The 10050-nt window shown below is 40.4% G+C and overlaps 1 pseudogene; it reads right to left on the bottom strand.

The window, feature by feature from the left end:
- Positions 1–4032: 4032 nt before the first annotated feature.
- LOC115332263 lies at positions 4033–4959 on the bottom strand (annotated as a pseudogene).
- Positions 4960–10050: the final 5091 nt, after the last annotated feature.

Here is a 10050-nt window from a genome sequence, read left to right as displayed (position 1 = left end):
GGTTGAATGTGTCTGCACTCTAAAAAAAGCCCGTGCGTCTGCTTTTCCTCACAACACTCGGAGAGCCAATCACCGCAACTTACAGAGGCACCTCAGCGAATGACGATGGAAAAAACATATGTTTAGACCAAAGAAAAAACGCAGTCTGAGTTGTGACATTAAGCAATGCAAAACGTCACGCTTGCATTGCTTAATGTCACAACTCAGACTGCGTTTTTTGGTCTAAACATATGTTTCAGCATCGCCATTCGCTGAGCTGCCTCTGTAAGTTGCGGAAATTGGCTCTCCAAGGGGGGGGGGGGGGGGGGGGGGGTGTTGTGCAGGAAAGCAGACGCACGGCTTTTTCTAGAGTGTTTAGGCGATGAGATCGGATTTTAGGGGGCGCTTCGTTAAGCGAGTTTCTTCACAGCTCAGTGTTTACCTGACACAAGACCTGTTTACTTGGTTATTTGCGTCATACGTATATATAAACGCCTGGATCGAGCGCGGTGCAGAGATTGGACAGGAATGGCTGCGTCGGAAACAAACACGTAATGTTTTTTTTTGTTTTGTTTTTTAGTTTCCATAGCCGGAGCGAACCGCTGTGGGCGTGACTGTTCGATCCCCTGCCCAATATAATCGGTGGTCCGCCCGATGACCTTGGAGACGCGACCTCGTTCTGGGTAATACCGAAAGACGTCAGCGATCCTTGACGTACCAATTACTGTACTCGATCAATACCACGTTGAAGACAAGGCCTATTTCATGACGTCATCGTTGGTGAATCTCCGACCCGCCCCATGCGCCAAACACGTTGAAGCTCAATGAAAGCCGCCCTCAAAGCGACACAGGCGTTCGCCTTGGCGTCTCCCATAGAATTATGATAGTGTACGCTATAGAGGTTCAACTGGCGCTAGTGTCTATGCGACGTCCGGGAGGGAGATTGAAGCAGATATCAACCAGCCTACTTTTGCGGTGCTCCTGTGCATTCCTATAGGAAAACGAACGAGCATTTTGTTTATTCGTACAAAAATAACATGAATAACTTTTGCTCTTTTTGTCCTACCGAAGAGTATGTACCTTTATTAACATTGTTAAAGTGTAATTGCTTTATTTACAGCATTTTTCTTTACCAGTGAGCGATGTTGAATTTCGCTATATTTCAGGCTCAAAACTTCGGTTTCATAGCAGGCACGTAAAAACGAACGGCTATTCTAAGGAAAATAACTATAAAAAGGATGTAGAGTGTTTTCAAGGTTCACCGGTATGCTTGTGATGCTTATATATTGATAATATGCAAGTCCTATCGCATATACGAAAATGACACCGTCGTGCATCTTTACCAGCGGGTAGAAACGTTCAAAACGTAAATAATAGAGTATGTGGGCAGACTTGTACGTAACGCGTTACAAGTAATTGATTACTTGTAATCAATTACAGTTAAGTGTAATTTTGTAACGCTTCAATTACATTTGTCAAGCTGTAACGCTCGGAGTAATTCAATTACTTTTTTTCTGTAATCAATTACAAAATCAATTACACAATTACCAATTACATTTTTCATCCCACAATTCTTTTTTCTCACAAAAATCAGCATAGTCACTCAGCCACGGAGCAAAAATTATTGAAATTTTTTTAACATCTAAAAAAAATAAAACTAGGATTAGTTGGCAAATCCTCTTTTCTTTTGCGCCACGCTCTTCTACAAGCGCGCCACCAGCCTTGGCTGGGGAGTTCCGGATCTCGTTGCAGATTGCTGATAAAGTCGACGGGAAGCGGGAACTCGCTATTGACTTTTTAGTGGGCTTTGTTCCTTAGGTCGACGCGTCAGCTACACCACAAGGTCCGGGTCTGAAAACAAAAAAGGGAGCAATAACCAAACAAAATTGTGTACGCAATATTTTACTGTGTATTTGTGTATTTCTGTCATCGCAATAAGAAGTAACGTGAAAGTAACTTGAAAAGTAATCAATTACTTTGCAGTAATTGTTCAATTACTTCTGGGAGGCAGTAATCAGTAACGGTAATCGGTTACTTTTTTGACTGTAGTAATTGTAATTGTAATCAGTTACTTTTTTTCAGTAACGTGTACAAGTCTGTATGTGGGCTATGAAAGGTGTGTTTTTGTAATATGTCCTATGCCGGGCAGCTCTTATCGGGAACTTGTGTTTTTGCTTCTCCCTATTTTCAAAGATTTTGAGCGTGCGGGTATCGTTTTGTACGCAAAACAAGCATCTTCGCACACATTCATGAGCGGAAAGAATAAAGCGGAAAAGGCAAACCGGACTATAGTACGTGACCTTCAATTTGTTTTGATCGTTTGCATGCACAAGGAATTACTAACCCTGTGTTACTGCGTAGTTCTTGCCTTCTCTCTTGGTTTTCCAGATGTCCTTCGTTCGTTTGGCACGTACATCCCCTATGCTGGAAAGCGCCGACGCCATGTTCGCGCTAACTGTGTCCGACTGTGCACATTAATTAATACATATACCAAGACGTTTTAGCACCGACTTTAATGCCATATATTTGAAATAAAAACGCCGTAATTGGCCAATTGTTTCGTCCCCATGACCGAAACATGTTCCAATCTACCCAGTACGCACGTATTATTCATGATATTTGCTCTTATGATGAAGCGCAGAGAGAAAATGCACTCGCTTTTTCCCATAAACAAACGTTACCGGATTTCCGACTGGTTACTGTCTGCTTCAATTAGCAACAGCACCCTAGCGCCATTTGAAACTCTGGCGTGCATTATAATAACTCCATGACGTCTCCGCGTGCTAACGTCGCGCTCGTTGGGAAACGCACGGAAGACATGATGGCGGCGGTGCTGACGCAAGGTATAGGTGTTGCTGCTTGGATCCACGAATGATGACAGTGGGGGGGAGGGTGGGATATTGGTTTAATCATTCGAATAAGTAACCGAAATGTCTCGGAGATTTGTCTTGGGGGAAAACGCTCCTGCAACCATACTTACGCTTTCGGCACTACAACAAGTTACCGCTAAAAAAAACAAAAAACATATACAATTTGTTTTAGAATATATTTACGAAGTATTTTTTTTTTCAGGGAAAATATATTCTACACAACGTCGAACGCTCATTCTTCGCCCAAATGTGTAGCTCTAGCACGGTCCGGACCAGGTGCCGAAAGTTCAGCACTAACCGTTACTTTATTCAAAAGTTGTAATGTGATTTTCTGAAAGTTTAAATTGCAAAATGGCGGCCGACAGATTTCTCGAATACATGGAGCTATATGTTGCCAGCTACCGAAACGCCCGAAAATGGACCCCCATTCTCCCATTAAAAACTGTAAAAAAAGTGGTAATTTTTTATTAAGATAAGGGTTAGGGCTGAAACTTCGGCAATTGGTTTGGGCCGCTTGCGTTACATTTCGGCGGAGAATGAGCCCGCAAAAATCCGTAGTTTATTCTTTCGATAAGAAAAGATGTAATACTTTATTATTGGGTGTGCGTGTGGGGGGCACACATTGCGGACACGCAAAAGAATCATTATGTAAACAAAGCCAAGATGTACATGAAATTGGCTATTGCTTGCATAAAATTTTAGCGCGATGAAGTCTTATAACATGGGGCACCTGAATAGCACCGGAATAGAAGACAAACTCTGAACTCACTTGGTTCTCTGCCAGTAGCGGAAGGACTCGAAAGCCTTGTTGTTGAATAATGGCACACAGCGTATCAGTTTCTCACACAGCGAAACGAAATCAGTGTCTGGAGAAGATGAAAGTTGAAGTGTCGGCTGTATATACACGATGGAGATATCGTAAAAATTCGTAAAAATAACTTTTAGCTTTTCCTTTTCGTCTGCCGCAGGCTCGTGGTTCCCAATTTTAGGCTTATATACAACCGAAACCAAGCAAAGGTGTCTAGGACTTACAAAACAACAACAACAAATGAGATACATTTATTTGCCACGAGCCGGTCCGTATTCATGGAATGTTTTTCTTCTTGAGGGTTGTGATCTTTGGAGTCGCCGACCTTATAACAAATTTAACTTTATGTTTATTTGCTTGCTTTCGTGTAAGGCGTTATCCGACTGTTTTTGGAGTCGCCCTAGGAGTAAACGTGATCCGGAGTCCATTTTTGGGTCTGAGAACCATTTCGGCGACTAATCCAACTTCGTCCCTGTGACTCGAAGACTTGAGCGTGTACTTTCGGAGGATGTTGGCGAGGACAATTTTCTCCTCCGACATCGCAAACTTTTGATCCGTAAATTAAGGTTCCGTATTAGGCTTCGACTGTCACAGCACGTCAGAAACATACGCCCACTTAGGGAATCACGCGCGTGGCATACCGATGCAGTTGCGAGGTCCTGCCGAGAACGGCACGATAGGCAAAGGGCACGTGCCTTCCTTTCGCATTCTCGGGAAGGAAGCGCTGTGGTTGAAATTCCTCGGGTTTGGGGAACACCTTGGGATCTCGGAGCAAAAGGTAGCTTGATGCTTAAATTGATGTACCCTTCGGGATTGTGGTACCAGCTTTAAAAATAACAATAATCTGTTTTGTAATTTTACGAAAAAAAAATCAAAAAGTTAAAAACCACTTTTGTTTCTAGAAAATAAAAAAAAGTGAATACAATGCAAATTTTGAGGCTGATTAATTTCCTTTTAAGATTACCCTAAACTATCATGTCAGGTACATAATTCAGATAGACTTCTCAATTTTTCTCGGGGAGAGGGGTGTTATATGCGCACTAAAATTCGAACACCTAAAACTCACCGAGTCGCAGAGGTTTTTCAACAATCCTTATGTAGAATGACACAGATGGGTAACGTCTCAGTGACTCCTACATATGAGATACCGAAACGTACCTTTATATCAGCAGGTCATCGTGAACGCTCGAATTTTTAAGGTGAAAGAAAGGCTACCTTAATAACACAATCCATGTACCTCATTTCCCTCTTATCTCTGTGGCTCACAGGGCGCTTTGTATCATTCCCGAAGATGAAATCCATATATATATATATAAATTGAGCGAAAAATTCAATTTATTTGTTACTCGCCTTTGAGTCACGGTGAGGTATAATCATGCTCCGACGATTGCTTAACGCACAAAGCTTCATGTACACCCATGCAAATAGTTAATAACTCAGCATCGAATCTGACTTCTCGTTTCATGGGCTTAAATTATGAAAACCTGAATAATTTTTCTTTTATGGGAGGCATATAAATTAGTCATTGAATAGAGACCTAGTGCAAAGCACCCTGACGACAGCATAGCTTAGAAAAGGTCTCGAGAAGTTTGAAGAGATACTTCATGGGTGGAGTAGTTCATTCATTGCCTGACTGCACGTATTATACAGTACTATATAGAATGAATAAATGAATAAATAATGAACGCCTCTGGCGCTTTGTTAAAATATTTTGTGAAGAATCGGGGGAGTTTATATTTCGACAAAATTGGACCCAATTGTAGCTCCAGTTCTAACGCATAACTTGCAAATATTCCCGCGTTCTTGGTTACGCTCCTATTTATTTGAAGATCTAGATTACCCGTACAAAACCGTCTGCAATAATTATTGTTAGAATCCTAAATTGGGCACTTTCATTTTTTTTTTGTAATTTACTTGTACAACTAGCTTTTATTTTCCAAACAAAGGAAAAAAATATCGGCAGCTACTTTTACCTAAACTATAGCGGATGAAATGCATTAGAAAACCTTAGATTTTCAATATAATTAGCGGGAAAACCATATTGGTGTATTGTTTACTTGACGTCGGGTTGCGTGTCATCAATTTCCCCTTACATTTAGCGGGGAAACTGAAATGGTATATAGGTCACGTGACATCAATTTCCCCACAAAAATTCCCCCGCAAAATTTAATTGGTGTATATAGTCCGTTGCAATTCGAGATGGTAGGCCGAGGGTAAGACGGACCGGGGAGGAATAAGCAGACGGAACGCTAAAGAGAGTAGGAGGTTTTCCCCCTCTCTTCTTCAGCGCTCCGTCTGGAGAAGAGAGGGGGAAACTGACCGATTGAAACAGTTCACTACTTATCGGCTGGACAGGGAGTTGCGAACGGGTGGAGGTGTTCTAATTGGAGTTATTAAAAGTATTCCGTCCTTTGTTGTAAATATTAACAGTTCTCTAGAGATAATTTGGGTGTGCATGATCATTCAACATCAAAAGTTTGTATTGGGATGCTGTTATCGCCCACCTTCTTATGTTACTGATTTTACAGATAAGCTACATGATGCGTTGAATGTAATTTCAACGCGTTTTCCGAATACGCCCCTGCTTTTAATGGGTGATTTTAATTATCCTAACATTGTTTGGGGACCGAGTGACCCCTGCTGTGACCCATTTTCAACAGACTGTGCAAAGTTCTTAAGTGTACTCTCTGATTTCCATTTCATTCAACTAGTTCACAGCCCAACGAGAGTAACGGCTACAAAGTCAAGCATTTTAGATCTGATTTTTACTACTACGCCCAACCTAATTGGTCCAATTACTTACCTTCCTGGCCTCAGTGACCACCTGTTATTACATTTTACCTTGTGCATTCCTTCAACTTGTGTCAGAAATCAAAAGAAAATTATCAGAGACTATAGCAAAGCCAATTTTGATGCCATTAATGTTGAATTTTCTAGCTTTTTAGATGCTTTCTTTGAGAACGTCTCGGAGCGCTCTGTTGAAACTAACTGGACGCTTTTCAAGGAAGTGGTGATTTCGATCACTAAAAAGTATATACCTTTGAAAACCATAATTGTAAATTCTACTTCACCATGGTTCAACAGGGCGCTTCTGAGGTTATCGAACAAAAAGAAACGTTTATTTAGAGCTGCCAGGCTCACGTCCTGCCCAGTTCGTTGGCAGAATTACTTCAGTGCTGCTCAGTGTTATAAGAGTGCAGTTCAGAGTGCTAAGGTCAATTTCCTCCAGAATTTGCTACCATCTATGCTAAAAAATAATCCGCGTCAATTCTGGAATGTATTGTCCCACCGTGATAGACCCTCATGTATTTCACTTAAAACACTAGACGAAACTCTGATTGAGGAATCTTTATGCGCTACAATGTTCCAGGAAGTGTTCATTAGGTCTTTTTCTAGCACCCCCATCTGTGGTAACCCAAGCTATCATGTTGATTCCTTCCCATTAATGGATCCTATCATCATTTCTCCAGATGGTGTACTGAAGATCATCAATTGTCTTAAGCTATCCTCAGCGACTGGAATAGATGAGATTAACTCAAAATTTCTTAAAGCTACAAATCAATACTCCTCCGTAATCCTTGCACATATTTTTCAGCAATCACTTGAGACTTCATTGGTACCAGCCGACTGGAAAATTGGTAAAGTTATTCCCTTGCACAAATCTGGTAATAAGCACGTTCCTATCAATTATAGACCCATCTCACTAACCAGCGTTCCCTGTAAAATTTTTGAACATATAATCTATACGCAGCTCGTTAACTTTCTAGAATCTAATTCATTTTTTTCACCAGCTCAACATGGCTTTAGAAAATATTTATCTTGTGAAACGCAACTTTTGTCTATCACCAGCGACTTTCATTCGGCACTTGATCAGGGATCTCAGGTGGACTGCATATTTCTAGACTTTGCCAAAGCATTTGACAAGGTATCGCACCGACTTTTACTGCTCAAGTTAAGTAAACTTAACATCGACTCTAACGTGTTTAACTGGCTAGTTTCGTTTCTAACGAATCGGTCACAATTTGTAACGTGTAATGGTACTAACTCCTCTTCTGCACCAGTTTCTTCCGGAGTACCTCAGGGGTCCGTTCTGGGACCTCTACTCTTTTTAATATATATTAATGACTTGCACGCGGTGGTCTCTTCTTCAATTAAGCTTTTTGCTGACGATTGTGCTATTTATCAAGTAATATCTAATGACTCTGACTCACAAAAACTGCAACATGACCTAGATTCCATACTACACTGGTGTGAACTCTGGTCAATGGAGCTCAATATTAATAAATGTAAAATAATGCGCATAACACGTAAAGCCAACTTCAATTTTGCTTATAGTATTAATAACACACCCCTAGAACTTGTAAACTCATACAAGTATCTGGGTGTGATTTTAAGTGCTGACCTTTCCTGGAAACTTCATATTAACTATGTGACTAACAACGCCAATCGAATGCTTGGTTTCCTCAAACGTAACTTTTATCTCGCCCCGTCATCATTAAAACTATTTCTTTATAAAACACTAGTTAGGTCCAAGCTAGAGTATGCAGCTTCCATCTGGGATCCCTCTACTCTTTACCTCGTTGATTCACTTGAAGGTATTCAGAACAGAGCTGCACGTTTCATAATGGCTAATTATAACCGCACCGCAAGCGTTACATCAATGAAAGATAATTTGTTACTCCCAAGCCTCGCACATCGTCGCACAGTCTTTCGTATTTGTCTTTTTCGTAAAATCTACCACCATATTCCTCAGCTTAAATCCCAACTAATCATCCCCCCCTACTTTGTTTCAGCACGCCTTGATCATCGTCACAAAGTCGGTGTCCCATTTTGCCACTCTAACGTTTATTATGACTCTTTTATTCCCAGGACTTCCAAAGACTGGAATCGCTTACCTGCATCGCTCACATCAATTAATGATCACGCACTTTTTTGTACATCTATTGCCAATTTCATGTTCCCTGTTCCTTAAGTATTGTATATTTTGTTCCAATTGTTTATTATGTTTACTATTGTTCCCACTCCCCTCTGTAATGCCATGTGCCCTGAGGGTAAAATAAATAAATAAATAAATAAATAAATAAATAAATAAATAAATAAATCAGTTAGATTCTTAACTGACCCTAACTTTCTGTTTTTTTTATTTTTTATTTCGGTTCTGGTTTTTTATTACCGTTATCTTGCAAGAGGTTACTGCCTTTTACAAAATTTTTTTTTTTGTCGCTATCAAGAATTTTGAGTGGCCATTGGTTCGGAGTTCTCACAGTGAGGGGGGGGGGGGCAAGGCATCCCCCCCCCCCCCCCCCCCGACCCAGCTGCTACTGGGCAGGGCAAACACTGTCCGGCGGTGCTTTAGGGATACCAAGGGCACCGTCCCCCGGCCCGAGGGGTCTGGTTTGCCCCCCCACCCCCACACACATTGAAAAACAAGTTGGTACGCCACTGCTTGCATCTTCTGCTTCACTATACACAAGTGCTGCTCTACGACTACAGGGTGTTTCAAAATAAATTTTGGACTCTAACATTGCCTGTAAAAATCAAGGACTCGACGTATCAAGCAGAAAATTACCTCGAATACCTATTTTATTGGTCAAATTTGCACATTCAAATTTTAAGTCCTAACTTGCCTGTAGCTTCTTAACTTGCCTGTTCCAAATACGAAAATAAAAAGACCGAAAAGGTTAATTTTTTATTCTTTTATTTTGTTTGTAATTGAAATAGAAATATGAATTTTTATTTTGTAAATGGGACAAGTAAAATACGTGAAGGCAATTTTCAAGTTGATACGGTCAGTCGATGATTTTTGACGGTCCATTAATTGTAGCTTCTAAATTTTTTTGAGACACTAAAAAATAAGCGGCTCACGTGTAAATTTTAAACTTACCCCGAGTACGTATTTTACTAGTCCCATTTACACAACATGGATCGAATGCGTATTTAAGTAGTCCCATTGACACATTAAAATTTCAAGTCTACTTCAGATACGTTAAAAATTAAAGAAAGATTAAAAAAAGAAAACACTAATTTAAAAGCATCGACTTTTTATTATTCGAAATTGGGACTTAAAATTTTAATGCTTAAATTTGACCAGTAAGATACTTATTCCAGGTAAGTTTCTCTTGATACGTCGAGTCTCTCATTTCTGCAAACAATTTTAGAGTCGAAACTTTATTTTTAAACTCCCTCTACAGCAACTTAAGGGTTTACTTATTTTTGTATAATTTATTGTACACCATCTTTGTCGTACATGAAACCCGTGATCGACGTGGCTCGTGTGGGTCCGCGTATTTGAACACGAAGAAACAATGTGCAGTGTAAAATTTGTGAGGGCCGGGGGGAGCGTGGGCGGATTTCTGGCTCTTAAAATGGTGGAAGTCATTAAAACGTAAAAGT

Source organism: Ixodes scapularis, unplaced genomic scaffold, assembly GCF_016920785.2.
Source record: "Ixodes scapularis isolate PalLabHiFi unplaced genomic scaffold, ASM1692078v2 PGA_scaffold3__209_contigs__length_174095766, whole genome shotgun sequence".
NCBI classification, from domain to species: domain Eukaryota; kingdom Metazoa; phylum Arthropoda; class Arachnida; order Ixodida; family Ixodidae; genus Ixodes; species Ixodes scapularis.
The sequence above is the reverse complement of the archived record's forward strand: the minus strand, read 5'-3'. Positions and strand labels throughout refer to the sequence as shown.